Source organism: Dendrobium catenatum, unplaced genomic scaffold, assembly GCF_001605985.2.
Source record: "Dendrobium catenatum unplaced genomic scaffold, ASM160598v2 fragScaff_scaffold_662, whole genome shotgun sequence".
In the NCBI taxonomy this organism is placed as follows: domain Eukaryota; kingdom Viridiplantae; phylum Streptophyta; class Magnoliopsida; order Asparagales; family Orchidaceae; genus Dendrobium; species Dendrobium catenatum.
In genome coordinates this window covers 457,909-469,588 of record NW_021319124.1, presented here as the reverse complement: position 1 = coordinate 469,588, position 11,680 = coordinate 457,909, and the positions used below count along the sequence as shown (strand labels likewise).

The window sequence follows — 11,680 nt, the reverse complement described above, 5'->3', positions numbered from 1 at the left end:
TATATATATATAAATATACTTTAAGTATTTCAATAAATTTGGTGCAAAGTACTTTCTGATTATGTTGCATCCCATTCATTTATTTCTGAAGAATTTTATTCTGATTTATATGTTGAGACCGTATGTTTTACAGTTGCCTTCTGTTTTATGATGCCGATAAGGGATAGTTTGCATGCTAGTAGAATGTGTTTTATGAATCTGGATATTCATGGTCACAAATTTTCAACAATATTGATTTTAGTGCATATTAAAACTTTTGATATCATTTTGGGAATGGATTGGCTAGTTAAACATTTTGCTACAATTGAATGTTAGAAGAAAAGAATAAAGTTTAGTTTGCCAAATGAGCAGATCTACTTTTCCTGTGAGAAGAATGCAACATCCTTTCTTATTAACACAATGAAGGTGAGTAAAAATCTCATGAAGGGTGAGTTGGTGTTCTTAGCCAAAATAGAAGGTTCAATAAAGACGTTCAATCATTATAGAATGTTCCAATTGTTTCAAAATTTTCAGATGTATTTCCTAAATAATTACATAGATTACCATCGAAAAGAGAAGTTCGCTTTGGCATCAAATTGCAACACAGAACATCAGTAATCTACAAATCCCCCCTATAGAATGGCTCCAAAGGAATTGCATGAGTTGAAAGCTCAATTGCATGAATTGATGGATAAGGGGTTTATCAGAGCAAATAACTCACTCTGAAGTGCCCTGTAACTTTTGTTAAGAAGAAAGATGAATCCATGCGAATGTATATTGACTATAGAGAGCTGAACAAAGTGACAATCAAGAACAAACATCCACTCCTTTGCATAGGACTTGTTTGATCGGTTGGCAAGTGCCACAGTATTTTTCAGAATTGATTTAAGATCAGGACATCATCAAGTGAGGGTGCAAGAAGCACATGTAAGTAAGACAACTTTCAAGACCAGATATGGCCATTTTGAATTTGTAGTAATGTCTTTTGGGTTAACAAATGCTCATGCTATTTTTATGGATATATATGATATGATGAATCGAGTTTTTAAGGAGTATATAGATCAATTTGTGATTATTTTTATAGATGATATTCTGGTATACTCAAGTATTGATGATGAACATGCTTAGCATTTAAGATAGTTTTGAACACTTTGAGGAAAAATCAATTGTATACAAAATATTTCAAATGTGAATTTTGACTTAGGAGTATTGCCTTTTTGAAGTATATCATTACTGGTGAAGGAATTTAAGTATATCCATATAAGGTGAAAGCAATTTTGGAATGGCCTACACCAAAGAGTGTTAAAGAGGTTCATAGCTTCTTGGGATTGGCTAGATACTACAGGAGGTTTGTTAAATAATTATCACAAATTGTTATGCCATTGCCAAGCTTATGAGGAAGGATATTAAATTTGAATGGACTACTGAATATGAGAAAAGCTTTCAGGCATTGAAAATGCATCTGATTACAACACTAGTATTGACACTTATCTCAGGAACATAAGGATTTCAAATTTACATTGATGTTTCCTTAAGGGTTTAAGATGTGTTCTAATACAGCACGGAAAAGTAATTGCATATGCATCAAGAAAGTTAAAGCCACATGAACGAAATTATCCTACTCATGATCTAGAGCTGGCTGCAATGGTATTTGCGTGGAAGATTTGAAGGCATTACCTGTATAGAATAAGATGTGAAATCTTTATTGATCACCAAAGCTTAAAATATATATTTTCTAAGAAAGAATAAAATCGGAGATAGAGATGATGATCGGAGCTAATTAAAAACTATGATGTGGATATTCAATATTATCATGAAAAAGCCAATATTGTGGGTGATGCTTTAAGTCGCAAATCCACAGGAATGATGAATTGAATGATTACTCAAGATATTAAGTTGATCAAAGAAAAGGAGAATCTATAATTGGAGATTAGAGATTTTAAGATGTGAAATACTTATATCAGATAACAGTAACCCCAACCTTAATAGATCGTATTAAGAAAGCTTAAAAAGTTGATAGCAAGTATCCAAATATAATAAAATAGGTTCAAGCAGGAAAAAGAACATGCCTTTCTGTTGATGTTGATAAAATCATTAAGCATAAATTCCAATTGTGCGTACCCAGTGATTCGAACTTAAAAAAAAAATTGCAAGAAGCTCATTATTCTGACTATACAATTTATCCAGGCAGTACCAAGATGTATAAGGACTTGAAATTAATTTTCTAATCGTCATGTATGAAGAAAGATGTTGTTAAATATGTAGCTAAGTGTGAAGCAGGTCAAATTGTGAAAGCTGAACATCAGCAACCTAGTGGACTACTATAATCACTATATATCCCTGAGTAAAAGAGGGAAGAGATTGCAATGGATTGTGTTATGTTATTTCCCAGATCCAGATAGGGACATGACAGTATTTTAGTGATTATTAATAAACTGATAAAATCAGCTCACTTTTTGCATATCAAACAAACAAATTCAATAGACAAATTGGCACATCTGTATGTGAAAGAGATTATCAAATTGTATGGCATCCAAAAGTTATTGTTTCAGATAGAGATGGTCCATTTACATCTAGGCTATGGAAAAGTATCCATGATAGCTTGGGCAAAAGTCTACACATCAGCACAACTTTTCATCCTCAGACTGTTGGTCAATCTGAAAGAATCATTCAAGTACTCAAAGACTAGTTGAGACTATGTCTTTTGAATCTTAGAGGCAACTTGGGAGAAGGAAGAAGACATTAGATTGAAATTACCTCATTTGTTTCATGATCGATAAGATAACGAATTTCGAGGATGAAATTTTAATAAGGGGTGGATTATAATGCCCAAAATTTCAAAATGTAAGCTTAATATTTTGGCATAATAATTTCTCAAAATTTCTCTGTTTTACCATACCACAATGTAATTCAATCTTGATTTTCATTGAGAAGCATAGAACGATTTGAGACTTTCACTATTTTAATCTTTCACATTAACAAACTTATTAGGGTACACGAAAGAGCTTGCTTTTAGCAACTGGGCGTGATTTAAATGATGTCCATGCCCTTAAGCAAGCTAGTATGATTTCTGAGTCATCATAATTAAATTAAATTTTGCATTGTACGTGCATTATAACCTTAAATTTGTCCAATTCATATTATTAACGTAGTTTTTGGTAAATGCATTATTTTTGAAATGCACGCGTAACTTTTCATTTTGAACTTATTTGAACACGTTTTGTCTTATGACACATCCCTATGGAGCATATTGGTCATTTTTTTGTCTTTGTACACATCTTTAAGGAGCATATTGGTAATCTTTTTGTCTTTGTTTGTGAATCTGATTGCAAACTCACTTGAGCACATGTATGGTTAAATTTGTTTTATATTCATTACATTCAATCATCGCTTTGTTCATATAAGCCCCATTGAGGATAGTTTTTAAAAGAGGCTCTAACATGTGTCATTTTCAAATGAAGTGGTCAGTTCATAATTCTGAGTGCTACGAAATTTCAGAGAGAGATCCTGCTCATGGACATCGGCACATTGCCAAGTTCATTTTAAGTCTAATTTCAGCTCTCACTATGCTCTTCTAACAAATATATTGCACTTCAAATGTTCATTTGATCATATTTTTCCAATTTCCCACTTGCCATTTTCACTGTCACATTATTATCTAGAAAAGCAAAGAGAAATCAAAGAGACAGAATACACCTATTTTAATAACTTTCTTGCTCTTTATTTCTTTTTTCTTGTCATTTTTTTAACTTCTTTCCTTTTTTTATACTCTTTGTTAATTTTTGGACATATATATATAGAGAGAGAGAGAGAGAAGAAAGAGAGTAAGACAGGCTGAGTTATGAAGATAGAGTAGGGACTGATTAATAAGAAGCTTTGTTGTAGAGAAAGGAGCTTGATTGAGGATATGAGGACTATGCAAGCATCCACTCAATCAGTTTGGATGGGGATAGTAAAAGCCTTTCTTCAGTTCCAAGTTGAGAATCTCATTTCCTCAACTAATTGAGGAGCAAAGCAAATGTTGCCAAAAGAATTCCAATCACAATATGAACAATCACAAGATATTTATTTATTTTGACAGTATGTCATGATGAAAAGTCCCCCTCAAACTTAAGGGAAAACTCTATAAGATGGTGGTGAGACCTACAATGCTTTAAGGTGCAGAATGTTGGCCATTAAAAGAGAAGTGCAATATTAAGTTAAGTTTTGCATAGATGAGGATGCTCAGGTGGATGAGAGGTTTTACTCTTAGAGACAGTGATGCAAACATAATTTCTGTATTTTCATTTTCGAATATTGAACATTAGTTTTTTAATTTAGTTTTATATTTTTTTAGCTATCCAATGATGGGAAAGCATCCAATGATCATGGTAGGTTGTGCTTGGGCTTGATAGGTCCTTGAGCTGCTCATGGTTCTCAGGTTGGCTTATGGTTCCTAGTTTGAGCTTTACTCTCTAAGTTGTTAGCTCATTAATGTGGAGATGAAGTTTAGTTCAATCATTGGGAGATTTATTGAACTACCTAGCTCATTAATCTAAAAAGGTATGCTCTTAAGTCTTGGATTCATTTTGGAGTGGACTTGTCTTTTCTCCTCCCCTTTTTCTTCTCATTTTCCTGAGCTGGGTGATTTCCTGTGCTCTGACCCTTGGGTTTCCGAGAATGGTTGTTGGTTTCCTATGCTAGGAGGTTTTCCCGTGCATATGCCCCCTTGGTTCCCGTAGTTGGCTGTTCGGTTTTGCGGTTCCCTGCTTGGTTCTGTGCTGGGCTGCTCGGTTTTGCGGTTCCCTGCTTGGTTCCGTTGATTTCCTTTCTCTGTTTTGCTGCACCGTTTGGGATTTGTTATTGTGGCTGTTGGCCTTTCATTTCCCTTAATATTATTGGCTTATTGAGTGGTGCTTTGGCTTTTGTGTTCTCCTCTCTAGCCTATATATTGAAGATGTTTTTTGAGGAGAAAGGTTGTTGAAAATTGTTGAGCTTAGTCTCTAAAATCCTGAGGTTTTCTCTTCTTGGAAAAGCTTGAGAGCTTTGTCCACTACTTCTTCTCCTCTATTTCGTCTGTGCTTCTTACATCTTTCTTCTCTACGCAAGTTGCACTCCATTTGTATCCTTCTTCTTGAGCTGAGGTGATGTTTGTTGGCTGATTTGGGAGCATTTGCTGGAGGAGTTTGGATTGGACGTTTGGACTATCTTGCTGTGGTGGACCATCGGTTTGCTAGCCCTAAGCACATATTTTACTTAACCTATATTTCGATGCATGTGAGGAAACCGTTCTGTCGATTGTTCTGAGGATAGCGACTTTTTTTTATTTATTTCTTTTGTTTCTTTTGTCTTCTCTTCTAGTTTTTATCCGTCGGTTTTTGTGTTAATAGATGATTGCTACTATTTGAATCGAGTTTGGTGATAGTTTTGCCCATTGTTCTCCTTTGTTGCTTTTTTATCTAGTGTGCTTGCATCAAGTTTGGTATCATAGCAAGTTCTCATCCTTGGTTGGTGTGTTTTTTTTATTGGCTTTGTTTGGTGGGTCTTTTCTATTTTCGAAGATGGCTAATAATCAGGGAAATTGGCAAAGTCTTATGCAACAACTGAATAATTTGCAACAACAAATTAATACCATGGCTGAAGCAATTGAGAAATTGAATGTTAACAATGTTAATGCTAATCTAATGTTCAAACTTCTGAAAGTGAAGAAGAGGTTCCTAGAAATCAACGTAGGCAACAAAGAAATTGGGATTATAAAATTAAAATTGATGTTCCTAACTTTGAGGGTAAGCTACAACCCGATCAATTTCTTGAATGGGTAGAAAAGATGGGTCAATTTTTTGAGTGGAAAGAAATACCTGATAATAAGAAAGTTCGCTTTGCTAGCTTAAAACTTTCTGGTCATGCCTTAACCTGGTGGAAAAACTTTCAAAATAATAGACTTAGGAGAGGAAAAGAAAAAGTCCAAAACTGGGAAAGAATGAAAGAGAAAATGAAAGGAAAATTCTTTCCAATTGATCATGCTCGAACAATATTCCAAGAATTTAATAACTTGAAACAAGGAAATCAATCCATTGAAGAATACACCGAAATGTTTTATAAACTTCAATCCATAAACGATTTAGAAGAATCTGAAGAAAAAATTGTTTCAAAATGCATCAATGGCTTAAAGTGGCCAATCCAAGATCAACTCAACTTACATCATATCATTAAAACTGATGAGGCTTATCGTATGGCTTTAAAATTGGAAAAGCAACATCAAAGGGAAAGGGGTCACAATAAAATCGTGGAAACATATAAATGACAATCAATTGGAGGGGTTAAATCTCAGTCTCAAACTTCTGGGAGAACATCTGGTGTGAAAGTTAAACTTTTGAAAATCAAAAGACTGATAAAGGAAAAGGGATTATGGGTGCTAAGCCGACTGATCAACCTAGATTAATAGACCATGCTATAAATGCGGGTTTTATGATCATCTCTCTGCCACTTGTAGGAAAAACAATCCACCAAGAAATAATCTCATAGAAAACGATGAAAACTTGGAGGAAGAAAAAGAAGTAAATGAATCCGAGTCTGAAAATAACATTGATTTAGAGAAGGTTGATGTTGAAGGAGATGAAGGTGAAGAGTTTTTGGTAATTCGACAAGTCTTAACAACAAAAATTGTCAAAGAGGATAGGTGGCTAAGAAGAAACATATTCGAAACAACTTACACAATCGAAGGAAAAATCTGCACTCTTATGATAGATAGTGGGAGTTCTAGAAATTTTGTGTCTCAAAAACTAGTTGATAAGCTTAAAATAAAATCAACACCACTTGCCAAATCCTATAAAATCTCTTGGTTCAAAGAAGGGGGTGAGATTCCAATCACTAAGCAATGTACTGTCAATTTGTCAATTGGGGGTTCTTTCAAAGATAAAGTTGTTTGTGATGTTGTGCCTCTTGAAGTTTGTTATATTTTGTTAGGACGACCTTGGCAATATGACCACAAAACTGTTCACAATGGAGAGAAAAACACATATACTTTGGTGCAAAATAATGAGTTTACTCTTCATCCACAAAAAAATGTGCCGGATTTGACTGTTAAGAAAAATACAGTTGCCAAAATTACTTCTCCTGAACTGCTTTAAATGCTAATGATTTGAAACATTCTGAAGTTGCTTATTTGGTTTTGGGAAAAGAATCTGATACTTCTTTTCATATTTCTAAAGAAATGCAAGCTTTAATTGATGAGTTTTCTTATATAACTCCTGATGATTTGCCAATTGGGTTGCCTCCTATACAAAAAATTCAACATCATATTGATTTAATTCCTGGGGTTACTTTGCCTAACCTTCCTCACTATAGAATGAGTCCAACTGAGCATGCTGAACTTTTTAAGCAAGTAATTGATTTGTTAAAAAAGGGTTTGATTCAAGAAAGTTTAAGTCCTTGTGTTGTGCCTGCTTTATTAACACCAAAAAAAGATGAAACGTAAAGGATGTGCGTGGATAGTAGGCAATAAACAAAATCACCATTAAATATCAATTTCCAATTCCTAGACTGGATGACATGCTTGATATGCAAAGTGGTGCCAAAATCTTTTCTAAAACTGATTTGAGGAGTGGGTATCATCAAATAAGAATAAGGCCTGGTGATGAATGAAAAACTGCTTTTAAAACTAAAGAGGGTTTGTATGAATGGCTTGTGATGCCTTTTGGGCTTTCAAATGCTCCGAGTACTTTTATGAGAATTATCAATCATGTTTTGAAACCTCTTATTGGAAAGTTTGTTGTGGTTTATTTCAATGACATTTTGATTTATAGCATTCATCCTTCTGAACACTTAAATCATGTGAAGCAAGTATTGCAAATCCTAAGAGAACAAAAGCTTTTCATCAATCTTAAAAAATGTTCTTTCATGACTTCGAGTTTGACATTTTTGGGTTTTATTGTTTCTGCTGAGGGAATAAAAGTGGATCCGATAAAAATAGAAGCAATTCAAAAATGGCCCATTCCTAAAAACATTAGTGAGGTTAGAGGATTTCATGGCTTGGCTTCTTTCTATAGAAGATTTATAAAGAACTTCAGTTCTCTGATTGCTCCTATTACTGATTGTTTAAAAAAGGGAATTTTTAGGTGGACACCTCAAGCTGATAAAACTTTTGAAATTATTAAAGCAAAAATGAGTCAAGCTCCCATTCTTAGCTTGCCAAATTTTGAAAATATTTTTGAAGTTGATTGCGATGCTTCTCATGTTGGTATTGGTGTTATGCTTAGTCAAGGAGGAAAACATGTTGCTTACTTTAGTAAGAAACTGAATGAAACTAGATCCAAGTATTCTACTTATGATTTGGAGTTTTATGCAATTGTTCAAGCTTTGAAATTCTGGAGATGTTATTTGATTCAAGGGGAATTTGTTTTAAATACTGATCATGAAGCACTTCGTTTTTTGGGCTCTCAAAAAAATTTGAATAAAAGGCATGCCAAGTGGGTTTCATTTTTGCAAGAGTATATTTTTCATATCAAACATAAAACTGGTTTTGAATAAGGTTGTTGATGTTTTAAGTCGTAGATCTCACTTGTTGATAACTGTTTATCCGACTATTACTTTTTTTTACTTTTTGAAAGATACTTATGCAAGTGATTCTAACTTTAAGAATATTTGGGATTCTTGTCTTACTTCTGGAACTGATCTTTCTGCTCAGTTTGTTATACATCAAGGTTTTTTGTTTAAGGGGTCTAGACTTTTTTTACAAACCAATCACAGCCCAAGCCCACTACGCCATTGTCACTGCTGTACGCCTTCTCCCTTTTTCTTGTCTTCTTTATGCTTATTTGTTTTATAATCAGATTTTTTTTATCATTTGCCTTTTATCTCTCTAGTTTTGAATAAGGTTTTATCTACTTTGAATGAAGTTTAAGTTCATGGTTATTTCCAAATGATTACACGTTATGAAAAGAGTTCAATAAAACCTAGGACAGATTCGGCATGACATAGTGTTTAAGTGCAAATTCCAAGTAGTGAGAGGGAATGCATTTATCTGAAATGAAACTATTATGATAAAGTAGTTAATAGAAGTGTAACAAGAATAAAAGAGCATATTTCTGATTTTCATAAGAAAGTTGCACTATATACCAAAGTATCTGAAGAAATGAACAATGAGATTCATGCTTATCTGAATAAAACAATCATGTCAATGCATTCAGAATGACAATTGTGATGAAGAAGTTGATAGTAACTCTTATGACAGTAGGCCTCATGGTGAAGATTCTTCTTCCCCTATGCCAAAAATGTTCAATAAATGTGCTAGAGAACCTAGAGATCAATATGTTTATTGACCTGCTATATCGTGCAAAAGAAAACAAAAAAAAAATCAAATCTCACCTGCTCTGCCCCACACGTCGTCGCATATCGCGCACGTCCCGACCTCTTCGCACGTCGTTAAAATGAGAGCGAGAGGCCTCATTCACGCTCTCTCCACGCTCTCACTCTCACGATCATTCCTCCCTCACGCAAGGAGCTTCGACGACGCTTGGTTCCTTCGATCCGACGAGAGAGAGAGAGAGAGAGAGAGACACCTCCGCTCCATTGGCGACGTTCCCTTCGAGCCGAATCGGAAGTTACGATAATTTGATCAGAATCAACGACGGAGCTCGCTCAAAACTTTCTCCCCTTCGTGCGGCTTCTCTGGTTCCGTGTGGCCGTTTAACACCGCTCCCTCCGACGGCTTTCCCTCCTGCAGGTCCGGAAGTTACGACATTTTAGATCGGAAACAACAACAGGAGCTCGCTGCCAGTGAAGGTAACTTTCTCCCTTTGCGCATTCTTCTTCGGCCAAGTCCACGAAATCCACCGAACTGAGGGATTCAGTAAATACGGGATTTAAGTCGTGAGTCTTTAAATCCGGGATTTACCCATCGCCAGGATTTAATGCGCACACCAAAATCGTTTGGCTGGATTTAACATAGATCAGACTTAATCCCCGCTGAAAATTCGATACTCGCCGCACGCGTCTCCGGCCAAATCCCGTGGATCCGTCAAAACCAGAGAGGGTAAAGGGAGAGAGTGATTAGTTTATTTTAATTAAAATTGATTTTAATTAATTTTAACTTTAATTATTTTAATTAATTATAGTTAGTATAATTAATTAAAATTAGTTTTAATTAAATATTATAATTAATGTTAATTAATTATAATAATTTAATTAAAATTAACTTTAATTAATTCTATACTCTTTTTTATTTAATCATAGTTAATTTTTATTAATTAATTAAGTTTAATTAATATTAATTAATTATAGTTAATTAAAAAATAATTAATTATTTTAATTAATTATAATAATAATTAATTAATTTAATTAATTATAAACATAATTAATTAAAAAAATTATTATAGTTAATAATTAATTATAATTAATATTTTAATTGAAATAAAAAAAAGAAAATGAGAAAGAATAAAAAAGAAATGCTTGCTCCTCCCGCCTTAGTTTCCGTACCCTCCTACCTCAGTCCACGAGCCTCCACCGCCAGTCGCCAAGGTATAATTTCTGACTTAAACCCCGCCCTCGACGTGCTTGACGCGCCGGTGGACCCCCTATACGCACTCTTGTAGCACGGTGGAAGGGAATCCGGTGCGACAGGTACGACGAGGCGGGTAAGCCCTATACACGCTCTTGTAGCGTGGTGGGGACGGTCCTCGACCTCGACACTGACACCGCCGACGACACTGCTACGTAAGGTATAATTCCTAAAACTCAGATTCTTCATTCTCGTCGTTTGTGGCGGACCGAAAAACCCCCTATACGCGCTTTTGTAGCACTGTGGGAGGAAATCCGGTCTGGCGCCTACGACGAGGTGAGTAATCGCCTAAAATCCCATTTTTTACGTTTGCAGCGGACCGGGGAACCACCTATACGCGCTCTTGTAGCACGGTAGAAGGGAGCCCGGTGCGAAGCATACGGCGAGGTGGGTGAGCCCTATACACGCTCTTGTAGCGTGGTGGGGAGAGCCATTGCTGTTCTGGTACTGGTACTGCTGAAGGCCCCATACACGCTCGAGTAGCGTGGTGGGAAGAAATTTGTACGGCCGCGGTGTCTAAGGACACCTACCAAACACGCTCGAGTAGCGTGGTGGGAAGGCTCAGCTCCCCTATTTTCCCCCAAACGGGAGATATGCCGGGGTGCTGCCGAAATTTTCACTGAAATGTACAAAGACTTGAACAATTTGAAGACCTTCTTGGGCAACAATATAGAAGACATGTACTCTAACAAAAACACACAGAAATTGAACTAAATTAGCAGAGGACCTGTACGATGAACAGTGGACTTGTGGACCTAAATCTGAACAAAATCTAAATGATTTCTAAAGGTCAAAACTAAATAAAATAAAATCAAAATTGAACTCAAATTCAAATCATTTGAGCACAAGATTAAACTTGCAAAAACTTCAGAAGACCTTGAACATGTACTTCGAATTCGAACTGTGCAAAAATCAAGTGAAACTTGAACAAAACTATAGACCACAAGGAGACTTGAACAAGAGCCTGGACTAGTATTGTGGACATAGCACTTGAACTTGAACCTTGTCTTGAATTCAAATGAGCTTGGCACAAGGAGTTTTTGACTCGAACTCGCACTCAGGACCCGAGTTGAGCATTAATGGCTTGAACAAATTGAACTCAAGCAAATACAAGATTTGGACTGTAGGGGACACTTGAACATGATGAATTCAGATCTAGATGGA

General features: G+C 35.4%; 1 protein-coding gene across 1 annotated transcript in view; it reads right to left on the bottom strand.

Annotated features, from left to right (window-relative positions):
- Positions 1 to 11,680, bottom strand: part of LOC110101205 (DNA-directed RNA polymerase I subunit 2) — a gene marked incomplete at its 3' end in the record, with an annotated part of 79,066 nt that overhangs the window by 18,403 nt on the left and 48,983 nt on the right.